The 22,416-nt window shown below is 41.3% G+C and overlaps 1 pseudogene; it reads left to right on the plus strand.

Annotated features, from left to right (window-relative positions):
* Positions 1-1,509: 1,509 nt before the first annotated feature.
* On the plus strand, positions 1,510-1,599 carry LOC148367405 (U2 spliceosomal RNA; annotated as a pseudogene).
* Positions 1,600-22,416: the final 20,817 nt, after the last annotated feature.

Genomic DNA, 22,416 nt, shown 5'->3' on the forward strand with positions numbered 1-22,416 from the left:
CCTTTTATTACTTAGCCCTGGTTAGCACCCATTAGCTCTCCTAGTGTTATTTTCACCTGTTAACCCCATTTTGGCCACTGTCCCTTTTTTCCACCATTACTGCATCTACCTGCAATGTAACCCCAAGGCATTCTCCTCAAAAACATCCAGAACTTGGCCTAAAACACACATGACCTCTTTGACTTATTAATACATATATCAATATGGTGACTGACCTGCAAAGGATGCCGGTGTTGCATGACGTCAAAGCATAGGAATTCAAAGACAAGACACACGGTCTTCTACGCGACACGTATCTGCAAAAAGAGAGCCCTTTCCACTGGAACAAATTGAAAGAAACTGAACCAATGTGAGCCGGGCTGGAGCTGCCGAGAAGACCCCTTGAATGAGGGGTCCTGTTTGATTTAATCCCAACCGTGTGACCTGAACCCCCCGCGCACATGGATTTCACAGGCATTACGCAGTGCTACTGTTTGTGTCGATGTAACGCAATGCAGAGACATTACCCATCGGAGATGCCAAAGGTTTAGATTTTCCCAGGATGGCAACCACCCTCGCAGGCTAGAGGGTAAGCAACCAGGAAGGAATCTGGCCTTTTTCAATGGCCGCTGAAAGGAAAGCTGTGAAATTGTCAGAAATTTTGCTGTGTATAAATAGGAGACCGGGGGTGGCCTAGCCTAGACAGGACTAAACTGCTTCCCAGGACGCTTTCTGTGTTCTGCTTTTCTTCTGTCTATCATGGACACTCCTCTATTCATCACGGACCAGCCCTGTCTCAAATTAATTTTCTCTGTCCCTGTCCCTTTGCCTGTGAACAAGTCACATACTGTGAGGACACATTGACATGCTGTGAGGATATTTGAGCACACTGTATTCTTTTATATCTTCCTCTTTGTGGTTGTTTTTACTAATTTTGAGTACTCCAGTTACTGGAAAATGTGCATATATTCCTGAAAGACTGTATACAATGCAAGGCTTTCAATAAACACGAATAAAAAAACAAACTGTGTAAATCAACTTTAGATTAATTATTTACCCTTTTTATTTTTGTGCATTCTGTGGGTTGCTTGCTCCATTTGGAATCATCCCCTGCTTTAAGTGAGCATGACCAGCAAGGAATTTCTCCAAACATTTCATTGGTTGCTAAGGGACAGCCTCAACTTTTTTGAGCATGCCAACTAAATGGGGAGGGGCTAACTTGTGCCCTCACCCAATGAAAACACTCAAAACAGACTGCTCTTGTCTGCTAAAAAATACAACATTACTATACTTCCTAAATACAGTACAATCAAACATAGCATGCCATGCACACTGAAAAGCCTTCATGCTCGATGAGCTGTCAGATGTGTTAAAGATAAATGAGTCATCCAACCATTACCATTTTGTATGTTTTCTTACATAGAAGTTTCTGTTGCTCAGTATGTCTCAACGGTTGGGTTATAAATATGTACTTATGTAACATAAGCTGTGAGTTTTGGACTGTGTCAGATTCTAGGACTGTGTACTATCTTTGATTTTTGCAATCCGGAGGTGAAATAAGAGCTTGCTCTGTCCACTCCACGCATCGGCCCGGTATTGCAGTACCTCCGGGAACGGTGCATTCGCAATGATCGCAGCAAGGCTTTAGGGCTAGGACCTTAGCTTGGCCTTTTGGCTGAGAGTAAGTGTCCCGGCTCCTAGGCTTTGTAGCGTATTATGAACTGACCGATAACGGATAATGGATAATTAATAACGAAGATAGAACAATAACCCTTAAAAACCCCAAACATGTGACTCACAAAAAAGGAGCTGGCGTGATTGTCAGCCATCTTTTTACTACCCCCAAAACCCTATCTCATTTGTCTGTCATTTTCTCTTTCTTTCTTTTTCTGTTTTTCAAATGTTTGTCTTTTTTTCTTTTTTGATTGTCCGCTTTATTGCTGCTACAGGTACCTCCAAAAACTAAAAACCTTGTGAAAAGAAGAATATAAATATTATTGTTTTCTTTCCTCTCAGGCCCAGCCCTGACATCAGTGTGCATTTCAAACATTGAACAGACAGCTATTTTCCACTAAAAGAAAAAACAGCATTATTTTAGTTCGGGGCTATAGTGCTAACATTAGTGAGTTTCGCCTTGACTGCTAACATTAAGGACTGGCATCTCCAACTGTGGTTCTGGAATTTGCAGCCAGAATGTTTTTCCTGCTCAAATGCAATAGTGATGAAAAGATCCAAATTAAGTGTATACATGTAATTGAATCCTTTAAAGAACCTTAAGTTACCAAAGATATGTATGAAATTTCTACATTCTCTGGATATCACCATTGAGTCTAGAGCATAATGAAGCTGAAATCAGTTGGTACTGGAAATACTTTCACTAGCTTTTACCAATCATCTGTTCGACAGGTTTAGAATTGTCAGCATTGGTGGTAAGAGGAGCCCTGCTCTGTTTGATCTTTATAAAAAGAATTCCAAAACACAAGTCAGCTTTAGATTGTAGTCAAAAACTTTTCTTAATTGCAGTCTGGTAGAGGAAAAACGTTTTCCCTGGCTGCAATTTGCAATACGTCTTCAATTGCGATCGATGAAACATCAGCAGAGAATAAAATACTCACCAAATCAGCCTGCTCTCAAATTCTTACTGGCGTTTTCTGCAATTGAAACAGACAAACCGATGCATTGCAAATCAATGGACTACTGCCAAACATTAGAAACAAAAAATGTATATACTATTTGCCAATATCCTGATGTTACAAGTTTGGAAAGGGCTCAGGAATAAATCATGAATTGTTAATTTCACTTTTAGAACTAAAATGTTTGAGGAAAATAATGATTAAACACACTAGAACAAATTCATAGTCTAATATGTGTTTTCAAACTCCCCATTCCCACATGGCACTGTCCACTGTAGTGAAAAATTTGGATAGTATACAACAAAAACACGGACAGCACGGCGGCGCAGTGGCTAGCGCGTCTGCGGCACAGTTCTAAGGTCTTGGGAGCCTCCAGTGTGGGTTAAAATCCAGCTACCGGAGTTCCAGTGCGGAGTTTGTATGTTCTCCCTGTGCCTGCGTGGGTTTCCTCCGGGCACTCCGGTTTCCTCCCACATTCCAAAGACACGCATTTCAGGTGGATTGGCCGGTCCAAATTGTCCCTAGGTATGAATGAGCGAGCAAGTTGTCTGTCCCTGCGTGCCCTACGATTGGCTGGCAACCAGTTCAGTGTGTCCCCTGCCCACTGCCCGATGATTGTTGGGAAGGGCTCCAGCACCCTCGCGACCCTACTGAGGATAAGCGGTGCAGCTAATGAGATGAGACAATAAAAACACACTAGCCATAACTTTAAGTGTGATTTGTGCTATGAAGGCAAAAGGAGCATGATTCAAATAAGCAATTAAGATGTTAAGATTACAAACTAGGAACCAAAGGAGCAAGTCAATGCCCAATTGACTTGGTCTGATCAAATCAGCTGTATATGTACATTCCTTTGTAGAATAAACCAAATAATTTTCTAGCACTTGGTAATATCCAGAGAGGTACACTGCATTTATTTTGTAATTTGTAAATACCCTGCATAAAAATCTGATCCATTACAACAGCTTTGGATGGCTGTTGAGCAGAGTGGAACCTTTTTCAGGAATCCATCCATCATATGCACCGATTATCCTCAGTAGGGTTACAGGGGTGCTAGAGCCCATCCCAGCTCTTTTTGGACAGTGGGAAGGGGACACCTTGAACTGGTTTCCAGACAGTTGCAGGGGATACAGAGACAGACAACTCACTCGCTCATTTACACCTAGGGACAATTTGAACTGGCTAATTAACCTGACATGCATATTGTTGGAACGTGGTAGGAAACCGGAGTGCCTGGAGTAAAACCCACACAAGCAAAAGCCGCTTAGGAAGGTTGGTAGCTGGATTTGAACCCATGACTTTAGAATTGTAACGCGGACGCGCTAACCATTCAGCTGCCATGCCGCCCCTTTTTCAGGTATTTCATTGTTTTGGGGTTTTTTTGTCCAGATGCACTTACAAAACTTCAATAAAATAAACTCAGAAAATATTGCCAGAAGAGTAACACTTGCTTTAACAAAAATCCACTGCCATATACAATCACCGGTCACTTTATTAGGTATACCTGTCTTACTACTCGTTAACACTTAATTTCTAAACAGCCAATCACATGGAAGAAACTAAATGCATTTAGGCATGTAGACATGGTCAAGACAATCTCATGTGGTTTTAACCGAGCATCAGGATTGCGAAGAAAGATGATTTGAGTGACTTTGAACATGGCATAGTTGTTGGTGCCAGAAGGGCAGGTCTAAGCATCTCAGTAACTACTGATCGACTGGGATTTTCATGCACAACCATCTCTAGGGTTTACAGAGAATGTTCTGAAAAATGAAAAAAAAAAAAAAAAAAATCCAGCGAGCGGCAGTTCTGTGAGCGGAAATGCCTTGTTCATGCTAGAGGTCAGAGGAGAATGGCTCGAGCTATTAGAAAGGCAACAGTGACTCAAATAACCACCCATTACATTCAAGGCAAGCAGAATAGCGTCTCTGAATGCACAGTATTTCGAACTTTGAAGCAGATAGGCTACACGAGCAGAGGACGACGCCGGGTGCCACTCCTTTCATTTAAAAACAGGAAACTGAGGCTACAATTTGCACAAGCTCATCAAAAAAGTACAAAAAAACCACGAGAAACACATTGCCAAATCTCAATAAGTTCCCCTTACTCAAATGGCCTGCACAAAATAACCTGATCTCAATCCAATAGAGCATCTTTGGGATGTGGTAGAACATAAGATTTGCATCATGGATGTGCAGCTCACAAATATGCACCAACTGTGTGATGCCATCATGTCAATATGGACCAAACTCTCTATTGAGTCTATGGCAGGAAGAACTGAGGCAAAAAGGGGTCCAACCCTTTACTCGCATGGTGTACCTAATAAAGTGGCCGGTGAGTGTAAAAGTATTTGCGCTCGAAATAAACTAATTCCTAATGTCAAAATGTGCCTGAATGGCAAGGCACACACATTCTGAAGTCATAGCCAAGCTGCCAACTCAATTCCTGGAAGCCAAACAATTGAATCCCAGTTAAATGAATAAAAGCACTCTCCCAACTAGAATTAAGTCTTTCTGCCTCTGAAGAAGTGCCCTCATCCATATTCCTGACAGATCTAATGTTTTGCCTATTTGCTTTCAAACACATGTGTCAAGCAAATGACACTGATAAATCTCTCCAATGTCAATGCCAATGGCGAGTTGCCTCTTGATTTTCAACCATGTTAACAATCAGAGGTGAAACCACCTAAATTTCAATTTTGGGTGATGGAATTTAACTGCCCTGATTACTCACCTTAAATGCATTAAAGTCGTCATAGCGAAATAAGTAAGCCAGAAACTCGAGACGTGCTCCTGAGCTGAATCATTCGATATTGCACTCACCAGAAGCCCTAAAAGCCTTGGTGGATGTCTTTGCAGCGCCAGTGATTTCTCGAGGGACTGTGGGCTCCAAAGAACAGCTTGAGATTGCTCATTACAAACCTTAAAATGCCTGACAGTACCACATGCTTGCACTAAGAACCTTTTAGAGTGCTTCTGCCATTTTGTTGAATACGCTCAAAAACGTATCCCAAATGAAGTAGATACGTTTTAACTTTTTACTACAGCTCTTTGCATCTAGTAGAGGATATTAGGTCCAGTTTAGTTGTTTTTCTACCGGATTCAGACCTAAATATTCAAGAATAATTCAATCCAATGGCATTGTAGGCTTGTCTGTTCCACGTGTCCTCATCCGATCAATAAATAATCAGCTCGGCCAAACATTTGCACATGACCAAGTGCCCTTCATCAATAGGCTCCACGGAACCTCACAGACAAAATGGAACTTAAGAAGCAGGGCAAGAGTAGAAGCAAGGTCGATTACAATGAAATGGAAACGATGGGAACATGACTTGATGGCAGACTCGTGATTTTGTTGCCAACTACACAACAGGACAGGATTGGAATATGGATTTAGGAAATCTTTTCGATGGCCACTGCCTTGTAACAAGAAAATAGTAAATGGTTGTAAAGAATACAAATCCGATCTATTTCACTGAATAGCTTACGTTGTGTTTGCACTGTTATCAAAAACATGTATTGCCTGTAAAAGTTGTTTGTTGTTGTTCTTTTGTGAATAAGTCAGTCAGAATATGTCTTTAGGACATAAAATATTGCGTTAAATAATGTCACAAATCAATCTTGAATTATGGTAACCCTGGTGCCACCTGGTGGTCCCCGATTTCATTTTTATAGAGATAGAATCCGGACTACAAAATCCAGGCCGAGTATTAAAGTCCAACTCAGCCTGAGCCCGACTAAATCACTAGGATTTGAAGAACCGGGCCCGAAGGAAACACAATTTTATATATTTTATTTGTGAATTCTCTCGCTAAGTTTAAAAAAAAAATTATCCACCTCTCATTAGTCTTTGTTTCTTTTTCCTCGTTGCGCATCCTCACGATGCATTCAGTCCCCCTCTCGTGCACACCCAGGGTGCAGCCGAGCTTGCAGCCAAGCCCGCCGCCAAGCCCGCCACCGAGCGTGAGGAAACAGGCTGTGCTCCTCGAGAGGGAGACTGAATCCATCGCACGTATCCTCCACCGCGTAAAGAGAAAGAAACAGACAACAATGACGGGTGGATGTTTTTTTTTTTTTAAAGGCAGTGAGGCAGAGAGACAACCGTCCAGAACCCGAACATAATGATTGACATTTTAAAGCCCAAGTTTCGGCAGGGCTCAGACTCTGGTTTAAAATCTCACCTCTAATTTTTTTTGAATTGTCAAAGTGTTATATTCATGATAATTCATTTATATCACAGGTTTACAGTAGACCAAAAGTATGATTTGATTTGGGAGTCAATTTGCACAAAACTTGCATTTTACACTGCCTAGTTTAGTTGTATCCATCTACCTCTCTCTGTCTCTGCCTAACCCCCCCCCCCCCCCCCCCCTCTCTCTTTCATTCTTTACTGTCTCTTTCTCCCTTCTCTCATTCACGCATTTTCTTTATTTTACCGTCTTCCTCCTTTGGTCTACATCTACCCGCACCCACCTCTCCACCTCTTTGTCTGGTTTGCTCTCTCTGACACTTATTTGCAATAACTTTCCACAGGCCTAAATGATAAACATTTGCATGTTTCAACAATCTGGTTAAAAATTAATTGGCATATTTCAATTTTCTTATTGTTTTATTTAATGACCAAGTGCCCTTCATCAAGAGGCCCCACCATCAAAAAGCCAAAAAAATAAAAAAAAAGATATGCCTCCGAGGTTAAATTTAAAAAGGGTTACATTTTACCAGTATTCTTTGTTTCGGGTTGGTTTACCATGTTTTTTTTTTCCTGTTCCTGTTGAGTGTATCATGAAGATCTATTAAGGATTAGTTGGCCGGTGAAGGAGTTTAAAGGTGTCATCCTTTTATATGTGTCCCTCTTGGCCAAGGACAGTGACCACACATGTACCCTTTAACTGCAAATCTGCCTGGATCTCTCAATATGGCTGTTTCCTTGGTTTATCAGTATAAAGGTTCAAACAACATTCCTTTTAAAAGCAGGCCTTAAGAGGCTTAGCTGCAGCAGTGCTTTAGCAGCCAAAAGGTCACTTTTGCAAATTGGGTTCATTAATCTTACAGTGTATGGCAGACCCCATTGAGAAGCTGTTCACACACAGGCACAGATTAAAATAGGGAAGGCGCACTTAGATTAGGCTAAAAAATGATAAAGACGCCTCAGAAGTTGAGACTAGGCTCTGTTAAGTCAAATTGCCATTTTGGCTCATATCAAAGACACGGCGAGTGGTACCGCTGTCACAAGAGACGAAGGTGCATGAGCTTCCGGTGGCATTTGACTGAGTGCTTATACCATCAAAAATGATTATGGTCAGGCATACAAATTCTCTATCTGTATAATCTCCAGACATGAAAATACATCTGTTCACGCTTAAGGAAGTGACACAATCCCTTATTTGGAAGGCTGCAGAAAAAATACTGAAATGTTCTGACTTCTCCAGGTATCATCAAGTACCATTAACCGACATTATACTTTACCACTGAAATCAAAACATGGAAGAAAAACAATACAAGTTAATAAAAAAATTCAAGATCCGATTTAATGTACGAAGCAATTGTGATAGTTGCAATGCCATCGTCAAAGCCCATTTTTCATCCTGGTAAAAAAATGTTCATTACACTTGCGTGTGAATACCATGCAAGAAATGTTAGCAGAAAATCACAAGAGTTGTTTTAAGCCCCACTCATACAACTTAAAACATTTAAATTTAGAACAATCAAAGATGACATTGTCATTTCCATCATTCCTTCAGAATAACAACTCCCATGTTTTTTTAGTTTAAATACTTGAAGATCGGAACATACAATATGTCATATAAGTGAGTATACCCCTCACATGTCTGCAGATATTTCGTCATTATGTTAATTGAACAACACTGAAGGAACATCGCTTTGACACAATGAAGGGTATTCTGTGTCAAGCTTATATAGCAGTGTACATTTATTCTCCCCCTCAAAAAACTCAAAATGTAGCCCTTAGAAGCTAAACCCTTGTTAACAAAAGTGAGTTATCCCCAAATTAAAAGTTCCTGAAGTTCAATATTTTGTGTGGCTAATATGATTTTTTAGGACCACTAAAGGATTTTATACATTTGACTATAAGGGATTTTATACAATTGTCTCAGTTTAATGCAATAGAGATATTCACTGACTGGCCTTTAGTTCAATGCCAGGGCAGGCTGTTCGAAATGCATAATATTTTGTCTAGGATAACAGGACTCATTGATTTGCTGACACAGGACGACGGGCGTTGTCTTAGGAAAACGAGACATCAAGGCGCTGTGTTGAGATCGTTCGGCGCAAAACAACCGCTTGGCATGCCCATGGGAGGAGCTGAGACGCCATCTTGCGGGGAGACGTGGGCCAATAAGAAAAAGCTAAAGGAAGGCTAAAGGGGGCTTCACACAGACTCCAACGTCACTTCTTCAGCTGTCTCCGATGGAGTACACTTAGTTCTTCTGTCAGGAAAAATAAACATCTTCCCCCGTGTGAAAGGGCTTCCTGGTAAAAAAAAATTCTCTCAAGAAACGAGCGCGCATAATTGTTGGGTTAATGTAGGTTGTGTTTGGTTAATGGAGTCAGATAACTAACTTGAACAATTTGGTAAACGGTACATTTTGATATATAATTCCCAACAATTCAACAGTATTTTTTCACCAAGTACTTTTTTACTTTTACTCAAGTTATTATTACTAATTTGTCTTCTACTTGAGTTATATTATTCTGAAGTAACAATACTTTCCTTGAGTAAAATTTACTCTGCCCACCTCTGGGTATTATGTAACAGACATGGGGACTTGAGACTTAGTGACTTGGACTCGAGTCGACTCGAGTCGCTGTTTTTATGACTTGTGACTTGACTTGGACTTGGCAATCTAAGACTCGGGACTTGACTTGTGACTTGACTTGCCCAAGAAAAAAATACTTGGGACTTACTTGGGACTTGAAGGTGAAGACTTGAGACTTACTTGAGACTTGCACATGTGTGACTTGGTCCCATGTCTGTTATGTAATGCACTGGTGTCAAACAGGCGGCCCGTGGGCTGGACCAGGCCCGCCAAGGGTTTTAATCCGACCCGCAAGACGACACTGAGAGAAGCGTAAGAAAAAGATGACATGCAGTTTTAAAAACGCCCACTTGATGTCACCCAAGCCAGGCACCAATCGCGAAGCAACTGTAGTATTATTTATTTCTATCCCTCTCTTTTTTCTCTCTCCCTCGCTTTCTTTTTCCTTCTCTCTTTCTCTGTATATTTCTATCTATATCTTTTGTCCCCCTTTCTCTTTTTATTATAATGGAGTCAGATAACTAATTATAACTAACTAACTAACTAACAATTTGGTAAACTGTACATTTTGATAATTAATTCCCAACACCACATTAGTCCTCCTGGCCATGGTTTTCAACAGAGCTTCACAAATTGCCACTGGAATGCGTTTCCACTCCTCCATGACAGCATGACAGCTGGGGGATACTTGAGATTGTGTGCTTCCCTTCCTTCCGCTCGAGCATGCCCCAAAGATGTTCTATTGGGTGTAGATCTGGAGACATACTTGGCCAGTCCATCCCCTTTACCCAAAACCCCTTTAGAACAGCTTTCATCGTCTTAGAGGTGTATTTGGGGTCATTGTCAGGCTGTAACATTGCCCCGCGACCCAGTTTCTGGGGGGAGGGAATTATTATTTGCTCCAGCATTTCACAGTACATGCTTGAGTTCATGTTTTCCTCAATGAAATGCAACAGCCCAACTCCAGTGGCTCTCACGCAACTCCAAACCATGACATTCCCAATATCATGCTTGATTTTAGGGAAACATATTTGTATTCCTCACCTGGTTGCTGCCTCAAATGCCTCACACCATCTGAGCCAAAAAAAAAAAAATCATCATTGTCTAATCAAACCAGGGGACATCTTTCCAGTAATCCATGCTCTCCTTTGACAGATTTGTATTCATTGTGTCAAAATGTTGTTTCTTCAGTGATGTTATTTTAAACATTATAATGAAATCTATGCAGGAATGTGAGGGGTGTATTCACTTTTGTGACATACCGTATTCGACCTGTGACAGTCAATTTAACATCCGAACAAATCGTTTCCTTTTCTTCAGTCTTCTGTTATACACGCTCTGACGTCAGCCCAATCACAGCTGACAATGAGCCCTTTTAAGCAGCCTCACAAGTGTCCAAGGATCAAAATGCTCTTCGCAGTACATTTAGAGTCAAATTATTATTATTATTATTATTATTATTATTATTATCACTGTTAGAGCAAAATGGAATATTACAAATCTACTACAACTACTGGACCAGGGTTACAGTTATAAAAAGGATAGAATTGTTGTTTATTCATTCTTATAATGCCGTCACTATCCTTCGCTGGGTTCTGTTCCTCTGCCTTAAATGTTTTTGTTGGTAAATATAATCAGTGTTCGGTTGTGTTTTCCCTGTTTTTCTGAATTAAAATAAGCTCAGCCTTTTTAGGACAATTAACATTATCAATAATCATTTTTCTCTGAAAGCAATATTTGTTTTCAAGATCAGAATATGGGTTCATTGACAAGAGAAAATGACCAAAATAAATTAAAATCTTACCACAATGACAACGTATTTATTTAATTTAAGTGTAAGTTTTCTAATATTAAGATATGTTTACTGTTTTTTTTTCTCATCAAAAAGACTACAGTCGATCACGTTGATCACATGCACACTCAAAGAGATACCATTAAAATTCAGAGTTCGTATATCATATTGTATTGGCTGGTTGAGTAATGACGCCTGTTATTAAAGCAGGTAATTGTCTTACAGTGCCGCAGCGATATTGGATCCGGGGGCCGTCCCGTTGACACAATCGCAGACGGCTGGATGTAGAGTCGCTGAGCGGTGAAATAGGGAGCAGGGCTGAGCAGACGCACAAAAGATGCTATCAGCACTAGCGAAGGTTGTAAGCATTGTGCTGTCTGACCTTTGAGACTGGCACTCGGCCCACATGTTACCTTATCCCCACTAGAGACTCTCACTGTCTCTGCCCACTTGCCTTCTGCAACCAGACATAAAGTTTACTCAAAATCAGATAAAGGCTGGCTGTGCATTGAGTGATACAAGCATCAAAGACACATACATTCTAAACTCCCCCCAAAAAAGAACTCGGACATCCTACTATTGTTTTCAGCCGCTGGCCCAAATGGAATATCATACAAGCTGTAGAAGTACTGCCTAATCCTGTGGAAACTTCAGCAAGTGGCATGGAAGAAGAACACCATCCCTTCAGAGTGGCAGAGAGCGGTTACAGTCTTCATCCCGAAGGACAGAACTCTAACACGATAGGCCAATTCAGGAGCATTGCACTTTTGAACGTGGAAGGAAAGATCTTTTTTTTTCCATTATGGCCAAGAGGTTGACCAGCTACCTCACATGTAATAGCTGGCAGAAGCCTGGTGTCCCAGGATTTGCAGGGTGTGTGGAGCACTCGGACATCATTTGGGAGCAAATACAAAGGGCAGGGAGAGAGAAGAGCGATCTCCATGTTGTGTGGCTGGATCTTGCCAATGCGTACAGGTCCGTCCCGCACCAGTTGATCAGCTTTGCCTTGGACTTCTTCCACATTCCAGACTGCATTAAAGGCATGGTGGCCAGGTACTCTCTCTTACTCTCTCAAACTTGCAGATGTGCTGTGCTCACCAGGACTTCACTACAGGATGGCAGTGTTGTACTCGAGGAGGACGACCTTCACGAGATACCTTAACTTTGAACATGTTGAACGTCTGGAATTTTGAACGTGTACCGAATGCAATAAAGCGCGTTCCCTTTATGTCATATCCCCTCTCCAGGTATTTTTTGGGGCGACGCCCAACGACGGTCTCTCCAAAAGAGGCTTCTAGGCTGAGTAAGAATGAAGATTAAGCCATCTAAGTCCTGAAGCCTGTCCCTAAGGAAAGGTATCTGGGATGACCATACCATATTCACTGCTGGTGGAGAGCATATCCTACTATCAAAGCAACCCATCCATAGCCTGGGGCGCTCCAACACAGCAGACCCTCAGACAAGCAGGCGGCAGAGGCTCTGAAGAAACAGCTTGCGGATGGCCTAGCCCGGATCCATCAGAGCCAGCTGCCAGGCAAATACAAAGTATGGTGTTACCAGCACATACTATACCATCAGGTGATGTGGCCTTTAAAGATGAGTGAGGTCCCTTCCTCATTGGCAAGCAGGTTGGAGCGACGTGCCCCTCTCCTGATCAAAGGCTTCCAGGCGGGAGAAGAAATAAATGGTGGTGACGGAATTGATAAGGTCTGAGCAGGAACACCATACCATCAAAGCGGTTTCCCAGGGCAGACAGGGCATCTGGATAACATAGGAAGGGGTCATGGACAGGCCTTTGTCATGGCGCGATCTTTAGAAGATCCCTCAAGCCAGGCTCAGCTTTCTGATCCGGGCAACCTACAACACACTAGCCTGCCCCCAAGATCTACATATGTGGCCTGGCACTGATGTGATCTGCCCCCTCTGTAGTGCCATCAATGCTAGCCTTCAGCATATTCCCTCAGGCTGAAAGATGGCACTTTGCCAAGGCCGCTACTGGTGGAGGTATGATGCCGACCTAAAGAAGCTGGCAGAGATAGTCGAAGCTTGCAGACAGGAAGCACAGCCAGCCAGCTCCTCTATCAAATCACCTCATCCAGTTTGCAAGGGCTGGCGACAACGTTCGCAAAAACACCAATGCCCCTCGCCCGTTACATCCTGGAAGGCTCCCCTCGCCCGCCAACGAATGGAGAATGAAAGTTGACCTCAAAAGGCAGTTGCAGTTCCTCAGGGAGATCGCAGAAGTATCATTGCGACCAGACATAGTGCTGGGGTCTGTAACCAGCAAGGCGGTCTTCCTGGTGGAGCTCACTGTCCATAGAATAGAGGCAGCATATGAGAGGAAACGGGCGAAGTACAAAGACCTGGCAGCTGAGTGCAGTGAGGCGGGCTGGAAAACTACCGTATGCCCAGTGGAGGTGGGGTCCAGGGGTTTTGTGGGCTCGTCAAGTCCCGTCTGCTCAGAGACCTTGGATACACAGGAGCTGGCTACCGGAGAGCAACTAAAGAGCTGTCAGAAGAGGCAGAAAAGGGCAGCTTCTGGCTGTGGCTGCGGAGGAATGACAGGAGCTTGGGCCTTCAAGCAACACCTAGGGCATCAGTGGGGTTGGCAGGGAGACTTCCCAGCCATCGCTCTGCCACCGGGAGAAGTCCTGGGGTTAAAGGACCGAAACATCAATGACCGGTGCTTCTCAGCTGATGACCTAGTCAGGCCCGAGAGTTCAGGGCACACGAGCATTCCAAAAGCGCCGGAGGAGGCCCAACAGGTAGAAATGCCCAGCAGGAAGACTACCATCCTGTATTTCAATTTTTCCTACTGAGGTTCACCACCAATGCATGTAAAGTCACATAAGCCTTGTGTACATTGCAATGGTTATGCTTTGGTGTCTTCCTGGTCCATCTTTCGCTGTACGTTTATCTCTCATTTACTTCAATTTAGTCATCTCGCAAATGTAGTCATCTCGCAAATTTTCCATTAAACCAAAGTCTCTGCAATAGAACAATGTTTTGCTCCACTCACGATCCTGTTTTACATCTCGGGTTTGTGTGTGACCTTTATCATGTATAATTTATTTAATATAAAACCACTCAGTATATTCATCCATTGAAAACAGGAAAGCGGAATTCTGCAATAAATTGCGAGTTCATACGTGAAGCATCACAGAAAGCAAAAAACAGCTCTAATTGGTGAGTTTAAAACAGCCCAACATAAAAAGAACTAACAGGGATGGGGTTGTTCTTAGCAAACACATGTACTTGTAATTAATGGATACACTATGTCATTATTCAAATGCACCAAATAGATGTTCTGTTGGATTTTGATTTGCAATGTAGTCACTTAAACCACCCCCAATGATAACAAGTGTTCTCAATTTAATCTAATATTCCAATGATTCATATGTTGGGCAACAATTTTTAAGCAAACGTGTATATATGTTGGTTACTCTTTTGGCATTTATTTTAAGCCCAATTTAACCAAAGTAATAATTTTCAATATTCAGTTGTATGTACTGTCTGAGTTTATAAGGATATAAACTCATCACTGACAAAAGTATGCAGATAAAAGCATAAAAAAGGTTAAAACTACTGAGCAAATTTAGGAGCTCGGCCCGCCAGCCATCTTGTTTGGCTGCCTGGGCCGTTCTGACTACACCTGGTTCCAGTAGGCGTATTTATTGAAAAGTCACGCATGCGCAGTAAATGAATGGAGTCGCGCATGCGTGTTACATTACATACAAAGGAAATACATTGATAACAAGGATCTTTGAAACGTGACTATGTGTGTGTGTGTGTGTGTGTGTGTGTGTGTGTGTGTGTGTGTGTGTGTGTGTGTGTGTGTGTGTGTGTGTGTGTGTGTGTGTGTGTGTGTGTGTGTGTGTGATGATTATTTGTATATTAGAAATGGAAAAACAGGTAAATTTCATAGCATAGGAGTCTGAGAAATACACAACTAAAAGTAGCTTATTTTACATGTACCCCTACTAGTCTCAACACAGTTTTTGGTGTTTGTGTTATGTGTGAAAAAGCCAAATCCCCCAGTGTTCATCAGTCTCTGGAAGGGGGCATTTTGATACAGACAGTTGAGTGAAGATGACATTACAGATGCTCAGCAAATGACCACCCATGGCTCTGCTTCAGAAAGCAGATTAATAGTGATTAGTCGTCATCTGAAAGCTGAGTAACTTCAATGTAATCAACCAAATGGCTTACAGAGGATAAAGGATAAAAACAGGGAAATTAGACTTCCTATATTCTGCAAACAAAAATCTATTTTTAGACTAGTTGGGACCAATACAATATAGTACAATTCTAAAATAATTTGGGTTCACTTTTGGTAAAACCGTAAGAATTAGCTAATGAAGATTTTCAGTTTGTTATTTATATCTGAATGTTTTTATTAAAAGTACTGTACAGAATTTCAAAATTTGTATAAAGTCATGATCGGCGTGTCAGTCAGTTTGTTCATTATGCAGGTGCAAGTACATGCATTTCTAAGACATGCTCGGATAAACTCTTCTCTGTCATTTTTTGGGGGGTTGGGTTGGCGTTGGGACTGGCCTTTTCTTACTTTTACATTTTTCATGCGACACTAACAAAAAACTGCGACGACGAGCATTAAGTCACTCTCCAACCTCCCCCCTCTTCTCCCTTTCCATTCATCTTATGTTGTGCGCAACCTGAGCAGTGTTGCTAAAAGTTTGATAAAATCAGGTAGGCACATAGGTAAAAACATATTTCAAAGTCTCTTTGAACTCAGTTGGGCATTGTTAGTAATTACTTCATTGAGAAAATATTGTACTTTTAACATTTCATGGACACCTCAAACCACGCACCCCATCTTTACAAACAAACATCAGTTTTTATTCGCGCACCTGACACGGAGCAAGGTTTGCTATTTTTTACTTTTAGTATGTCGATTAATATTCATATATTACTGTTTACGATATTGATTTTTGTTTGCCAGACAATTTTGTTGTTCTACCGCAATTCACCACAAGGGTCGAATCAGGTTCTTGATGGAATTAAACAATTTTGAGTTGGACAAAACCTGTACTTCTAATTCCAAAAACGTTTGGTTTTCCTTAAGTAAAACCCAAAATTACTTTGCCGCCTTAAACCGAGGAATTCTGGTCAGGGGTTGTGTTTTTTTTTTGTGTTACAGATTTTTGTTATGCTGCATGCCATAAGCTAAAATTCAAAAGCTATTTAACAAATGTTTGTCATCCAACAAATTACATGAAACAATTATGATTTGGGTACTACTATCCTTGGATACATTCATATACAGTAATTTAAATTATATCTATAAGTCTGATTTATACGTCTTGTTATTGTAGATTAATTAAGTACAAAAGATGCCTTTAGTAGCCAGCTTCTTCGCAACGGACCGCTATCTTAAAATGTCAATTATTCATTCACAATGTCATTACATTAGATATAATGTGGTGTAGTTTGTCAGTGAGTGTATGCTGCCTGCGTGGAATATGGTGTTTTGTACATGTACATCAGTGTAGCTACATTACATTTACTAGTACTAATGGACTGCAAGGACAAAAACCTACAGAGCAACACAACATATTGTAGACATGCAGTACACATATTTTAATAAACCAACAGTGACCCTGACGCCTGCAGGCACATTATCATCAATCAATACCAAATGAGGCCTTTCATTGCCTGGTTAAACAACAACAAACTATCCTACTTTATAGTGTCATTTAACTCTCAATTAACGCTGGTCGAGAAAACAACCTTAATCCACTTCCTTTCCAGCTGTGCACAGTATGTGGCAGGGCAGGCTGGGGAAGAAGGATGTGGACTCTCAGAGTCCTGTTAGGCTGCAGGCTGCTTCTCTGCCAACAAGCTGGTTTCATTGGATTTCTCATGACCAGGACAGCAGGGGTGATTGCTCAGTCGGGGCTGGCAATTGGGAGTACAGTTTAATATAGTAAACACAGCTCTTAAATTGTCTAATTCGACCAGCAGGTTCTTTTAGGAATACAGTGCATGGTAACATTGTGGTGTAAACTCCGCAACGGCACACACACACTCAACTATCCACTGATTCCCCCTGTGCAACAAAAGCTAAAAGATAGCCTTTTGCTGATGATTAGAAAATGGAGCCTCACAATCCCACTTTCACACTGTGGCGACTGGAAGCCATTTTGCTTGTCCAGGCTAGACCTGCAGATACAAACGTGTGAAAGCATCTTCTCCCAGAGGCTGCAGACGTAGCCGAAGGCAGTAGTTAAAGTGTCCTATCTTAACATGTTTGCCTGAATAAAAGGTTTTAATTAAAGTAAAGAAAGTAGGAAAAAAATTCATACACATAAAAATAATCATGGTCCAACGGAACGCATAGTATCTGTTGAGGGATTGTGTTTGAATATAAGTCCATACTAAATAAAGAATGGGAGTGGAAAAGGTGAAATAACGAGGAAGATTATCAGAGTTGAAGATCTTATCCCTGCAAAGATAAACAGGTGTCAGAGTCTATTTAGAGATAATGCGATATAGAGCAAAAAAAAAAGTTACAGACATGTAGGAATGTCACATATTCTACCATTCTACTATGTACCTTTTTACAAACTTTCGAGGGTCAAGTTGTTCTGCAAAGTATTTCGCTTTTACCTCGACTTCATCGCTCACAACAGGTTGATCATCTATTGTCTCATGAAAGGCAGTCCATTACTGCATATTAGCACTGGAGTGAGCCGAGGAGATAAGGAGGGCTGCTGATCAAACACTCTGACAAATCACCAGTGACAGAAACACACATTTGTTGCTCAGTGTTTAACTTTGATCTCACTCCCTGCTCAGAGTCAACATCTCAGCCTTTGAACCAAGCTCTTAAGTGAAGGTCTCACGCTCTCGTTTTATCGAGACAGTTCAAAATGTTTGAGTCTTATTTAACACCAATCACTACGTACTCTGCCAGCCCTGTTAGTATGGATCTTTGAGGTATAATGTCCATCTGCAGCACTTGATGATTTACATTTACCAAGCTGGTTTTTCTGCATCTACACAGCACCATAGTGAGAGTGCAGAGAGAGTAAACATGACAGATACGGATTACATAGCTTAAATTCATGTTAATGTCAGAAAAACAATGAGAAACATGGTAAGCCACAATGAAACGTGGTAAACACAATTAATACTGACAGTATCAAAACGTATATGCTGTTTCCTGTGAGACAGGATAGATTTCTCTGAGATAGGAGTTTCCCTTCAAGTTTTGTCAGGTTCTGCCATGTTTGGTGTGCAAATTTTCACGTGTTGAGCCAAGCTTATATGGTAGAAGCTTGGTTATGCTTAACGCTCCCAGTAAAGTTTGGTGGCAATATGTTTTCACGGTATGCCATTGGCATCCGATATGTAAGTGAGTAACTGCCTCGTTAGTATATGGTATGACTATGCATAGATTAATTAAAGATGGACAACACAAGAGAGTGCTGGTCTAAGAAGGGAGCATATTGGCATCCGTGTCAGACCTCAGGCCAAACCAGAGTGCCAAGTGTACTCATGGGCAAACTCTGAGCTCCGGAACTGACACACCACTTTTTCTCATGGCCCATCACCGACAGTGAGACGAAGGTAAGAAAAGCGCGAAAATTTTACAGCGTACAACTTCTAGAGCATAAGTAAGCCACAGGTAGCATTGTGTAAACATATTTTAGTGCTTAAAAATTGAACTGGCCAGTGCCCAAGGTTGCTGATTCTATGTGAAAAAGAGTAGTTCCAGCTATAACACCAGTGCACTTTTGAAACCTATTATTAATTCAACGGCTACAAATGTGTGCTCAAACTCTAAGATTGGGGTGAACTTTATGGACAATCTATAATCTGCGTTTGTTCATGTAAACACAATGTTTTTCTTGGTTTGGTACTTTTAGTATTTTGATTTTGATATCCCAGTGAGCTATGTTTGTACTCCAGTGTTACGGCATGTGTTGCCTTTGGGTGACACTGTATTTGCTTTGTGTTTTTTAGATTCCAAGACTTTTTTGTTCTGCGCTGTTGCTGCCACGCCATTGGTTTGAAAAGTTGACCCCCTACCTGGGGTGCGGACTCGTCCGGGATCCTTGTGTGTCCTTGAGCAAAAGAAAGTGTATTGTGTACCTTAGTTGTAGATTTGAGTAACTTTGTACAGTATGGACTGGTCTTTTGTTCCGTGTGCAGTGGGCTGAGGATGGCTTTGGCTGTGTTTCACAGTGTTTTGGGTACTCTTCTAATGCCTGCCTGTCGTAAGGCAGACTCGTTGGATGTGGCAGGGCATCGTTATGTCTGTATGTCTGCTAAGGCTGCTTACTCACCCAAATGTGACTTGCTGACCTATGTCAGTGAGTTCGGCCTTCTCTTGAAGACACTCAAAACTTTTTGATCATTGGGCGGTCAAACGTTTGTTTGAGGTGGAGGACAAAGTGTTGTTCTTATGTTTGTTGAACAGTTTGCTAAGGCTGCTGACTTGCCTGAGTGATTTGTGCACTCCTATGGAGCCTGCCTGAGGTTCTGTCATGTGACAGACTTGTTGGCCGTGGCAGGCCATCATTGTGTGTGTCTGGCAGTCTGCTAAGGCTCACCCAAATGGGACTTGCTGGCCTATTTCTGTGAGTTCTGACTTCTCCGAAAGGCACTAATAAACTGTTAGATCATTGGGCAGTCAAATGTTTGATTGAGGTGGGAGATCAGAGAAGTGCTGCATCTTCCAGGATCAGCATCGGCCCTGAGTTTGTACGGCTCATGTTTTGTGGAGAAACAGAGTGAAACAGTGTTGGTTTCGCTGGAGGCTCAGGAAAGCCTGGGTCTAGGGGTTTGTCTGGTTCTTACCGTGGTTAATAAAAATGACGGCACATTCGTACTTTCCACTCAATTTTGCCATGTATAATCTAAATATCTTCACCCTAGGTTTCCTGAGGTGTTGGAGAGTCAGGTATAGCCTGCTCTCTATGTATGGCTTTGTTTAAGACCTTGCAACAATATCGTAGGCATTCAAAAATTGTTGTTGCTCTGAGTGAACCTTTTCGGGGGTTTCCTGTTTAATAAGCTAATCGTGCATCATAATAATAGTGCAATGAAAAGAAGAGCAATAACATTTAGCAACAACAAAAATCCCCAATTAGTATATAATGTTGCTGTGTTGTCCAGTAACATTTAGTAGCGAAAAAAAGTAAACAAACTAAAATAAATCGCAAGATGTTTTTGCAGTTTTGTGGGTGATGGCCCTGGGGAAGAAGTTGTCTCTGAGATTGTCCTTGTTTTTTTTTTTTTAACTTTTTATTTCTCACACAAATTTTGACAGAGGTTTGAATCCACCATCATACATCAACACAAACGCTAAGCATATACACTTGACACACCCATAAATAACAGGAGGAACAACTGAAAAAAAAAAAAAAAAAAAAAAGTTAATACAATACAGTCAATAAATTAAAAAACGAGGGGGGGGGGGGGGTTAGACATCAAGTAAAATTTGTGTAATAGGCTTACGACTTTTCTCAAATTGATCGAGTTTCAGTGATTTTTTTCCATAATGTACATTTGCTTTAATTTGTCTCTCCATTGTTTTATGTCAGGAGGTTGTGGTTTCAGCCAGGACACTGTGTTCATTTTCTCTGCTACCAGAATCATAACCTTTAGTATGTATATAGTTCTGTTGACAAGACAGTAATTCTCTCGGCTAAATTCCTAATACGTAGGCCATTGGGTCCAACCGCAACTCCCAGCCAATAATTAATTTTATTTCTGTCTGGATACTTCTCCCAAAAATTAATATTACAGGGCAATTCCAGAAAATATGCGTAAAGTCTCAGACCCCCCCACAGTTACGCCAACATAGATTTGAGGTAATTTTATATTTTGAAGTGATAGAGGGTGTATAGAAGAATCGCATATTTACTTTCCATTCAAACTCCCTCCATGTCGGGCTGCTGGTTATTTTGTGTCCCTCTTTCAAAGTTTTTTCCCATTCGTCGTCTTTTATCCATACATTAGCTTCTTGTTCCCGTTTTTCCTTAACCACCATGTCATCATTACCGAGATCCATTCTCAGAGCTTTATATAGTTTTGATAAGCTTTATATAGTTTTGATATAACCCCCTTTATTGATTGTCTTTTTGAATATGATATTGATAATTCATCAACTTTTGTTGGCTCCTTACATATTTTCCCCCATTGCTCATGTTTCTAGAGGTAATGCCTTTGTTGCAAGTATTTGTAAAAATCATTTCTAGGTTTGTCCTTGTTTTAAGATGGTAAAATATGCAGGATTACAAATGTTTACTTACAATATTGTGTTATAAGTTGAGTGCAAGGGTGCAACCGTTCTGCAACTTAAAGGCTCTTCACAATATGAAAGCGTGTTTGCTAACAGGTCTTAGTATCTTGAGAATCAGGTGAGTTAAGAATTGCAGTTCATGTGTGAAATGAGCTTAGAGAAAGGGAAAGCCACATAAACAAAAGATTAAGATCAACTATCCCAATGATAGGTTGTGCATTTCACACCTAGAGGCTGGTCTTTATTGATGTGTTGTTTGCGAACGATCCAGCTCCTCTGGGAAGTGATTGACAGAAGGCGGCTACCCACCAAGATTGTTGACCCTTGCAACAAGTAATGGCTGAAATGGGATTGGTTAAATGTTTAAATATGAGAGCACACATCTGGAAGGAGCATTACCTCGGGGGAAAGCATTTAAAGGGAACTGACAAATAATTTGGAATGATGTAATTAAATATTCTTGGACAGAATATAATTACATCACATGATTAAGATATTTTTAGGCAAGCGGAGAAGGCCTTGCAGGGCCTGACAGCCCACTACTCCCCATACTGTAATGGTTTAAAACTGCACATTTCTTAACATCCTAGCAAACTCATGTGCATACTCACACTTGAAGATCTCTGAGTGAGATTGTTTTTGCAGCAGCATAATAACAGATAAGTGGCTGCTGTGTGCCGAAGCTGTCAGCCATGGATCATCTCATTTCCTGACTGGACTGCCCCTGCCCCCTGTGTGTTATTACACAGCCTCGTATCATGTGTCAGCGGAGAGAGATGACTGGAGCAACTAATTGAGACTGCTCTCTGTGTTGTACAGCCGAAAACAGTGGGGCGACTGTTTGGCAAAACGCTCTGATACTCGACCCCGCAACCACAGAATAACTCTTTCAAACAATGACCCTGGCAAACACCATCTGATCTGGCCACCTTGCAGTCAACCGCATTGCTCTTGATAGCTTTGG

The sequence above is a fragment of the Urocampus carinirostris genome, chromosome 4 (assembly GCF_059441175.1).
Source record: "Urocampus carinirostris isolate Australia breed hairy pipefish chromosome 4, RoL_Ucar_1.0, whole genome shotgun sequence".
NCBI classification, from domain to species: Eukaryota; Metazoa; Chordata; class Actinopteri; order Syngnathiformes; family Syngnathidae; genus Urocampus; species Urocampus carinirostris.